The 10,557-nt window shown below is 42.9% G+C and overlaps 1 protein-coding gene across 2 annotated transcripts in view; it reads right to left on the minus strand.

Annotated features, from left to right (window-relative positions):
- Positions 1-10,355, minus strand: part of LOC108795899 (leucine-rich repeat-containing protein 15-like) — a 21,271-nt gene extending 10,916 nt beyond the window's left edge. Inside the window, exon 1 of one of the 2 annotated variants that reach the window (XM_018567238.1) lies at positions 10,302-10,355. The gene's annotated coding sequence lies outside the window, so the exon portion shown is untranslated. Of the gene's footprint in view, positions 1-10,297 lie in introns of both variants that reach the window. The other variant, XM_018567230.1, reaches the window with a different exon arrangement.
- Between the last annotated feature and the right edge of the window lie 202 nt (positions 10,356-10,557).

Consider the following 10,557-nt stretch of genomic DNA (forward strand, 5'->3'; position numbering starts at 1 on the left):
AAAAACCTTAATGTTCAAATGATTCCTCACTCTATTTAAAACTAAAGAATATTTTTGGCTGGACATAAGTTTTAACATTGTCTCTCATTTCCCTGGCTGGAAATGTTATCTCTATTATGCAGAAATCAGAAAGGAGGACTGCCTTCCTTCATGGCGGGGGATGCAGAGCCAGGAACTCCAGCTGAGAAATATCATACATAAACCTCAAGTGAGATATTATGACTTAGTGGGTGATTCAGCCCACCAGTCTTCCCAATTCACTACATTATCAGTCTGGATAGCTAACAGTGTGCTTCTTGTGAATGTCCAATAGATAGCCAAGTTCTATTAAAGTATGTGAAATTATTACTGCAATAGACCAAACTTATAAAATCAGAAAAATATATTACTCAGTACTCGTTTTAAAATGTAGACAATTAGAAATGTATAGCCGAGTTACTATACTGTATATGGGAACTACAGTAAAATTATTAAACTTCTGCTTTACATTTAAATAGCATTATTCTTTCATAGTCACCTCTAATTATATAACACATGCTAATTAATATATTAATGGGAACCTGCAAGGATAAAATATTGGAGCTCTCTTTGCTGAATGACCCAATGAATGCTACACTATTGGCATGGAACACATAAGCTGGATGGGAGTTCAAGCTGTAATACTGCATATTTGTTCCAGCTCATTGACTTACTAGGTAGCATAGCAAGGATCAGGTTAAGAGTCCCACAGTCTGCACCTTTAAACACAAGTTAGCAATGGCAGGTCTTCTACTCCTGTTTCTGAAGGTTCCTCTTAATGTGCATGTAAAGACAAAACTTTTTTTAGTTTTGAATATAGCAAGGAAGGGTTTTTACTGCTGGTTGTGCTACCATTGGGAAGATTTGCTCATCATTTGCTCATTGGGAAGATTTGCTCATCTATGTGTCCTTGTTGCATTGTCACCAAGAGAGAAAGTGAGAAGAAATCCATCATTTTAGAGTTGTCACCAGAGAAAGACGTGATGGTGAGCTATCCAATGGGGACAACTAGCTAACATGGCAATTCTCCTCACTTGAGAAGATTTTCCTCATTTCCTATTGCATCCCTGGGATAGAAAGTGAAGGGAAATTTCCCCAGTGGACTACAGTCATGAACAAAGAACATGATAGGGGTTTTAATCCTCCCCTATCCAACACTATCTATCCTGCTGAATGTAGGATTTGTTAATGGCAAGATATAAATCAATATCTGCATCCACTTTTTGAGCAATACACTGGCTAATGAAACCCGCTTGGAGGTCAGTGTTAAAGAATTAGAACAAATTCTTTAATGGTAGACTATACCTAACAGCACACAAGAATTGGCAGCTCATGGACTGCCACCTGCTGAGGAACTATAAATCCAAGGAAGTGATAGAAACTGGCCTCCGTCAGTGGGATTTACTGTTGCTCAGATGTAGTCACCCAGCTCTAATTATTTCATGCAAACATATTTGCATGCAGTTCTCACAAAAAATGATCTGTTACCAATAAGCAGAAAAATCACATGCAATTCCCCTTGAGATATTCTGTATATTGCTCTACATTAACAGTTTATGTTTTCTCCCGATCTAATTCTGCAGTGTGCTTTTTTGTGTTAAAAGCAGCTGAAAACACGAGTGCTTATCAAAAGTAGAGCTGAGTAGAAGAATCCAGCCTGCAGCCTCTTATCCTCATCTGCCCTCCCATCCTAACGGTCCAGTTTCATTTAGGCTTCCTGAAGCTGCTGCAAGAGACAAATTCTTCTAGCTTTTCCTTCTTAACAGAATACAGCTGTAATTATGCATGGAAGAGTACATATAGTTCAGCAATTTACTGGCATGCAGGTGAAGAAATGTGTTGAAGCCAACAAATCACTAAAAAAGGTTTCTAAGGAAAATTTTGCAACAAGTTTGAGATTTGTTCAATTGGGAATCAGGATTATATTTGATCACATACTTACTGCACTTCCTTATGAAGTTTTACAGTTATACTAAGCCTCATTACCTAAGATCCATATCCATTATATGGCATGCTTCCTTCAAATAATATGCCACTACTAAACATTCAATTCAGGGCCCAAATGCTAAAATGCTAAGGCCTGATAACATCATTTCATAAGTAACTAGAGCTAAGCAGGCCAGACAGATGCTATGAAGCCCAAGTGTAGAATGGGGCCCAATCTATGACTCAGGGCATGAGCAATGCAGACTCTTTTCTGTACATTGATCAGTTGAGCTAGCTTAGTTCTGGCTGATTTAGGACTCATTCACACAAGCTGCATGGTAAAATTTGGCATTTTACCGTGCAGCCAGCGTTCGCAGGGTGGCAGCGGTGAGCCACAATGCCTTGTGTTGTTAAAAGGCAAGCCACTGTTAACTTTTTTCTTAATTTTATTTGGCATGTACAAAGAGTATATTCCATTCATGTGTCCTCATGGCAGCACTTCACAATGCGTTGTGGCGTGGTGACCCCCCACTGGCATGTATGTCCACATTGTATGGCAGCCCAAAGCCCCAAAACATCACACCCACACTGTGGCGTGAATGGGGCATATAGAAAACAGTTGTTTTCAATGTGCCCTAGTGCTGACTGCCATTTGTCCTGTGCAGAAAAAGGTCAGTTAACGCTGTGTATGTGAACGGGGTTCAGGATTATGAGAAGGATCCAAGTATCCATGCCTGCAACTGCAAACTGCAGAGTAACCCATTCAGAATGCTAGGCTTCCAGTGGAAATAAGAACAAATAGTTTGCCCACCACTGGCCCCCAGTTGTAAGGAGGTATACATGAGTCTGCATTATAGATCACTTACTATTCGGGGCACATCAGTATGTTGACTCTTATTTCTAGTTATGCCTCTGAATAACACCTACCATATACATAAATTCCTTGCACATTGTTAGTAAAGGTTTTGTTTCAATATAATGCAGATCAGTGGTGCAGGAAGCAGTAGGGGGTGACTGACTATTAAAAGTCTTCTTTGCAGGGATCCCTTTTTGTTCATTTTCGTTTTAGCGACAAGTGGAGTTAGATATGTATAAGTTTCACCATTAAAGTGCACCTAAAACAAAAGCTTTCGTTGTTTTAGATAGGGTGTTGAAGAGTTAAAACCCGCAGGGACCACCAGCAGTGGGTGTGGCTTACTGTGAGTGGGTGTGCTTCAATAGGCACGGTGTAAAAATAATGACTTATTCTTAAACTCACCCCAAATGTTACAATCTGATTGTACAAGCTCCTTTGTTCAACCAACATTACTGCACTATTTGGTACAAGCACCTGCCTGATTGGATACAAAATGATTGGATATATTAGGTAGGTCCTCATATTACATAGTTAGAATAAATCTAAAATTGATTGTACAAAGATTGTATGGTCAGATTGTAACGTATATGGTGACCCTTACTCAACATAGAAATAAAGCAGTGGCGTCACAAGGTGGGTGTGGCCCAGGTGCCACAGTCATTTTGGTGTCACCCCGTCTGAAAAGTCAGGCACTTGGTCATTGACCCAGAGCCCGACAGTGTCAGGAGAGAGGAGGGGACCCGGCAGCATACCTCATCCCGCCGGGTGAACGTCCCCTCCTCTCTCTTCCGGCGTCCATCACCAAGATGGCCGCCGGCAGACATCAATAAGATGACCATGCACGCGCGATGACGTCACGGCGGGGTGTCACTCAGTCTCCACTCCGGGTGACACCCAGCCTCAGGACACCCCTGAAATAAAGATCCAATTAGAGAACTTTTTTCATCACAAAAGTATTTATGTATTTATTTACGTATCCAATGATTTATTTATAGCTGACTCTACCTGCAATCCAATGTTACTGTGCATTTATACCAGGGACCACTCCTACATTACAAAAAAGGTTTATATTGTTCCCATTGTCAGACATGCTGCTCAGTGGACAATCTAAGTCTCACTAAGGTATCCAAGTCAATATCATAATTATCGGCCCTTTTCCAAAGTAAGTACCGCTTATATAAGCCTGAAAATGTATGCTAGGAAAGTGGTGGTGACCACACACCATGCTGTAATTTGACTGTTCGTTCTTTCTGACACTGCTGTATTCAATGTAATTGCTGGTCTAGGCTGCGATGTGATATGCACCAAATCATTAATATTCCCCCCAATCCTGTGAAACTCTCCCACAAAATAAATGGGCAAACAAACCCATAAGAGCTTATTACAGTTTTCATGATAGTAGGCTACTGCCCACTTTTTGCTGATAGCGCACAGTCGCACTGCAGCTGGGAAAGATCCCAACAATATTGTCGGGATCCACCCTGCTGTCTGATCGACAGCTGGCTATCCCTCTCTAGAGCAAGAGCTAGCTGTGGGGAGTGGTGACTGACAGTTACCGCTTTCTGCAGGGAGAAGTCGTGAGCTGAGCGATCAGCGTTTCAAGATTACTCAGCTCTCGATCTATTGGGAAAAGTACATTTTGCTCTCCCAATACTTCTACTTTAAAAAAGAAAACTATAGCCAAATATATTTGCTAATGTACTCCTGTGATCCAAAGTCAGCATCTAGCGGGCTACTGCCCGCTATGTGCTGATAGCGCAGAGTTGGACTGCAGCCGTGAAAGATCCCAACAATATTGTGTGGATCCATCCCGCTGCCTGATCGACAGCTGGCTCTGCCTCTCTACAGCCAGAGTGAGCTGTGCCCACCCCCTCCCCTATTTGTCCCTCCAATAAGCGCTGGATGAACATAGATGGGAGGGGGAATTCATATGGGTAGTGGTGACTTACAGCCACCGCTCTCTACAGGGAGACGACCTTGAGCTGAGAAATCAGCAGTTTGTGTTCACCCAGCTCTCAGTATATAGAGCCGGCATGTGGCACCTGAAGTGTTACACAGTGGCTCCAAGTATTGGAAGGGGTACATTTAACTCTCCCAATACTTCTCCTTTAAAATGGAATCCTGCTGAACTGGCTCTAGTAAAAGAATGGATGGGCAGCAGAGCAGAAAAAGCCAAAGTTCAGATAATAACATCAAATAAAATGGTGCAATGTGCGTCAAGTCATGGTTCACTCATCTCTGTTTATTAGTATGAGCATTTATGGAATAGATTGGAAATCACACATTAGCTCTGTACAGCTTGTTTGTGCAGAGACATGAAAGCACATACATTCCCAGAATACTGCTGAGGAAACAGAAGATAAGAGGGCATGGAAAGGCCATGGTTTTAGCTTTCATTAATCAAAACTGCAGTGACCACTCCTTGCAGTAAACAGAACTGATAGGAAGTGCCTGTCATGGAAAGATGTTGCTCTGTGGCCAGTTGATAAGTGATGGATATATTTTGTTTTCAAGGAAAATGGGTAATTCCCCATCTGTTTGGGAGTATAGCAAAACATAGGGTACCCCTTAGTACACAACCTTGGTTTCTCAGAATGTAAATTTTCAGCTACAGCTCTCTCTGCAGTGACACATACTGGTAAGGGCTGGTACTGCAGTGCAATGTTTTCAAATACAGTATTGCTGTTCAATAGAAAGATGGAAGGTTGGGACATTACTATGTAGTAACAAATAAAGACTTATTGGAACCCCTTTATAGATACACACAAATACCATAAAATGTGAAAAATCTAAACTTTTAAAAATGCAAACACTTGGTATTAGGGTTATGCCAGTGGTGAAGCAGAACAAATGATAATATCCATGAGCAGTTATCATAATGAAACTCTGTTATATATTTACTGCTCTATCTTTCTGGGATAGCAGCACTCCCCACCAACCCACCAATGAAACTCAGACCAGTCCTACAGTGACTGTTAATGCCTCATGAAGTGCATACTCAAACCCTTAAATGTTATTAATAGTCTGTGGTTACAAACTCTCCACACACTTAAGTAGTGAGTGATGTGTTTTATTACTAAGTGAAAGGTGTATCCTAGATGTAAGCAACTACATTTGTAGGACCCTGTTTAAGGATGAACAAATCGTTTAGAAGAGAATATGTGTCTGAAATTGTCTAAACCAAGCCAAGTTTTGATAGTCTGTATGTGATGTAAGACAGTGGCGTAACAACCGGGGGTGCGGGGGGGTCACTTGCCCCGGGCGCAGGACTGAGGGGGGGCGCCGTCACGACCCCCGCTAAACGAAGCCATGGCTCCCTCTCCCTGACACGAATAAGAAGGGAACCCTTCATTTTCTTCAAATTGGTTAAACATGTCTGGGAAAGAAAAATGAATAGACTTGCTTACTAAGCTAACAAAAAGAACAACAACTTAGAACTGTCAAAATAATTATATATAATTAATGACTGATTGATACAGGTTACTGCAACTTGTATATTGCTTTCATAAAAGCAGAAGAAAAGCTGGCCACACATCCGCTTGGGTGAAATGCATCAGCGAGCTGACCTTTGGTGGGACACCAGTGATGTGGTACAAGCTTCAATAAACCATCCCAGTGGAATCCAGTGTGCGGCCAGCTTTTCTACTGTTTGTATGGGCTCATGTTTGGGCGAGGACATGCTCCCAGTGGCAAACACCCAGCTCATTGTTTCCCTGAGCAGTGGAGGAGCTGTGCTTCTTTTGGGTGTTCTCCTTGTATATTGCTTAATTTTAAAAGCAGGTGCACACTGCTCCATATACTTACCTTTTGTCTCTCCTCATCTCCCGGCCGAACATCTGAAGTGTGCATGCGCCTGCCCCAAGATCCTTTGCGGCCGTCCGAGACCCTTCAGATGTTCAGACGGGAGCACGCGGCAAAGACACAGGTAAGTTTAAACCTGTTTTTGTTTTGTTTTTTTACGGTGTTTTTGCTTGCTAGCAGTAGATATATGCAAAAAAAGTGAGGGTTTAATAACCTTTTAACTAGGTAATAAAACTGATGATTTTTTTTTTTAAATAACGCAGAAAACAGTAGTAAATTACTATTATTTAGGGTTCATTTGCACAAGCGTGCTGTGCTACCACACATGTAAAACACACGCCTTTCAACAATGCAGGCAAGGGTGTATCTACCACAAGGCAAACTAGGCATTTGCCTAGGGCGGCACTTTCCAGGGGGGGGGGGGGGGGCAGAAAATGCTGCCCCAACACAATGTATGCAGGGAAAGGGACTCTGAACAGCTCTCCTGAGACCCCGTGTTTGCTGTATCCAGTGACTGACAGGTTGCGCAAAATGTCCTAAACAGGATGGGGTGGGGCAAATTTGGATTGAGGGGGGTGCCCGAGTCTAGTCCTGCCTAGGGCAGCACAAAACCAAAATACACCACTGAATGCAGGGTAACACACTGTACATGAGAGAAAAGCCATCTGTTTGTACTGGAGATGTAAATATGGAACAGCAAACATATAAAATGTAAAAAGTCACAAAGGTGGAGGTCAATACACTGAGCTGCCCATAGCTGAGAAAAATCAGAAAAATCACACAATCGCAGTCTCCATATAATAGGCGCCGCCTATGATGACATGCAGCAGCTGTTGCAGTGCCCTGTAGCCGCTAATTTGCTGTGTATACATGACAAAATGTGACGTATAAATGACCTGTAATAGCCCACATGTGACAGGCAAAGTGTTCCTGCTATTTCTGCCCCGAGTATGGAGACATCTGTGTACAGTATGAGGCAATCAGCATGGTAAGATGCCCAAAAATTTGCCTCATTCGTATAGGGGGGGCGCAGCGACATGTGTAAGAGAAGCCGGGGTCTCCGCCAGGAGGGCGGCCATCACTGAGCCTCTAAGTAACTTGATATATTAAAAAAACAAAGGAATATGGCTTATAACCGCTGTGACAGAACGGACGAGCAGAGAGGGGAGAGAGAGGCGCTGGCTGTCAGATCCTGGCCGAGCGTCTCTCTCTCTCTATCCTCACCGCTCTGCATTAGTTCTTTGACAGCGGCTCCGTCCTACCGTACATTACACAGCAATGCAGAATAACACCAGCTATAGAGGACAACAAATCCCAACAAAACATTATACAGCAATGCAGAAAGGCACCAGCTATAGTGGACTACAAATCCCAGAAATACATTATATAGCAATACAGAATACTACAGGCTTTAGAGAACTACAAATCCCAGCAATACAGAATACTACAGGCTATAGAGAACTACAAATCCCAGCAATACGTTATGCAGCAATGCAGAATAATATGAAGCTACATACTGTGTTGTTCTCGGTGGTGGCCTTATGTCTCCAGGATCTCAGGAGAGCTGTGCGGGGTCTCAAGTGGGCTGTACAGGGTCTCAGGAGAGCTGTCTGGGGTATTAGGTGGGCTGTGTGAGGTCTCAGGAGGGCTGTGCAGGGCCTCATGTGGACTGTGCGGGCTCTCAGGAGAGCCGTGTGGGCACTCAGGAGGGCTGTGTGGGATCTCAGGTGGGCTGTACAGGGTCTCAGGAAGGCTGTGCGGGGTCTCAGGGAGGATGTGTGGGGTCTCCCCAGGGCTGTGCGGTGTCTCACCAGGGGTCCAGATGGTCTCACTGGCGGGTGCGGGCAGTGTGGTACCCCAGGAAGGAGGAGATGTGCAGACCGGTGGTTCACAGGAAGGCTGCCAAATCCCCAGCAAGCACGGGACCTCAGGCTGCCGCTTCTGTTTAAAAATGTAAAAACGTTGGTCTAGGTGCATCCCTATCAATCAGGCACAGTTCCTTGCCACCGTAAATGAAAAGCTGTTAGCAGCCACAAGGAACTAAGGAAAATTTCCCCTCTAAGTTGTGGCCAAGAAAGCCACTCGTCGAGGCTGCACCCTAGGCGGCTGCCTAATTTGCCTAGTGGCAGCACCGGCCCTGACTTTACAGCACATGCGCCATGTGGTGAACACACTCAGCCCATTCACGACATCTTAGAATGGGCTAGGTTCCAGGGTGGATATAACTCCTGTGCACATCTGCAGGAATTACATCATCACAGGTCACACATGGATGCATAGGACTTCCAAGAACCCGGAAGTGTTGGCGGTGGAGATGGTGACGGGGAGGGACATCGCTGAGGACAGACGATCGATCCGACAGTGCTGGAGAGTTGTAAAGTAAATGTGCCCTAATGTGCAAGTATGCTGTGCATGATTGCACATTAGGGCAAAAATGTAAAAAATACAAACCGGTTTAACTCGCATTAGTCTGTATTTCCTTTCCACACTTCATTTCACTTCTTTAACAGGGTAGGACTGACAACCTCATTCCTAGCCCCACAGAGTCACATGATCTCTTGACAGCCCATGTGGCTAGTGCTATACAGGAACTGGCCGGTGATGTGGCTGACACATCTGCAAGCCACCGTTTTGTGTCTCCAGGTGTCTGGCATTTGCTCTAGTCCAAGACACCATGAGCCACACACAGAGCACTGGCAGAACACATGTGGCCTGTGGGCCATGTGTGGGGCACCAGGGGTCTACAATATGTACTATGACACAATCTGAATGGATGTATGATTAACCACAATTCAATGTTGCCCTCTAGAGGTTTTTTTTTGGTAGATTTGAAAAAAAAGTAAAGTTTAGGAAATAGTTTTCTATCAGAAGTCATTGTTATTCTTCCATGCAGCACTTTAGTTAGGAACAGACTGAATTGTGTCTTGCAGGCACTTAGCAAGCAGCCAAACTATTGTCTTCATGTTGTAGAAGGATTTCCTGACAAACAGTTTCATGTGGTCCCAATATTGTGCTGTACATGCATTGTATCCTTCCAAGAATAACGTCATTTGGACTGGAGTCAGTCCAGCAGTGCTTTTTCAGGTCTGATATTTCTGCACTTCAGCACTTTGAGTGTTATTACAGTGTCCTGGTTTCTGTGTACAGTATATACACTTGGACTTGTTGCACTAGAATTAGTGTGAGTGCCGAATAGAACTTCAGAAAACATTACATGTAATAGAAAAAAAGCCAAAGAAAAATGTATCCATCCAAATGTAATATTTCTGTGTATGGCATAGTCATTAATTATAGAACTGTGCATAAAAATGATCATTAATGATAAAAAAATTAGCATAAACATTATTATTAATGATTAAAATGTTTGCCCCCCAACTTGTATTAACTAAAAGTTCAGTTACAGTTTTAACAATTTAATTATATTCATTTCATGCCATTCTATAATTTAAATACTTAGCAAAGCAGATGTTTGAGTCACTTCCAATTCTGATCAATAATTGCAACCTGTCACTTCAAAACGTTAAACAATAAATGAAAACATAAGTAGATGCAGATAAGAAAATAAAGTCATCTGTGTAAGTCATTCAGAAATTCTGCTTTACTTTACACTGATCCTGTTTAGGTTCTACACAATGAAAAACATTAACTATGGAGAATTGATAATAACTGTATTAAAGGAGAAATCATAAAATCCACCTACCCCACTAGTTGAATATGATCCTAAAGTGATGTTGGAGCTGTTTCTGTGTTCTGCAGCTGGACAGACTAAGAAAAGGCTTGTACCTCTCCCTCTATTTAAAGCATTTAGATCAATGAATCAGCAGAGGGGGATGTGTCAATGGGTTAAAATTCTTCAGTTTTTCCAGAAGCTAGAAGTCATGGTACTTTGTCTGTTTAGATTCACAGAATAGTACTCACCGTTCTGTAGCGTGCTTGACTGCGGAATGGGATTTCCC

The sequence above is a fragment of the Nanorana parkeri genome, unplaced genomic scaffold (genome assembly GCF_000935625.1).
Source record: "Nanorana parkeri isolate BGI_ZX_2015 unplaced genomic scaffold, ASM93562v1 scaffold29, whole genome shotgun sequence".
Classification (NCBI taxonomy): Eukaryota; Metazoa; Chordata; class Amphibia; order Anura; family Dicroglossidae; genus Nanorana; species Nanorana parkeri.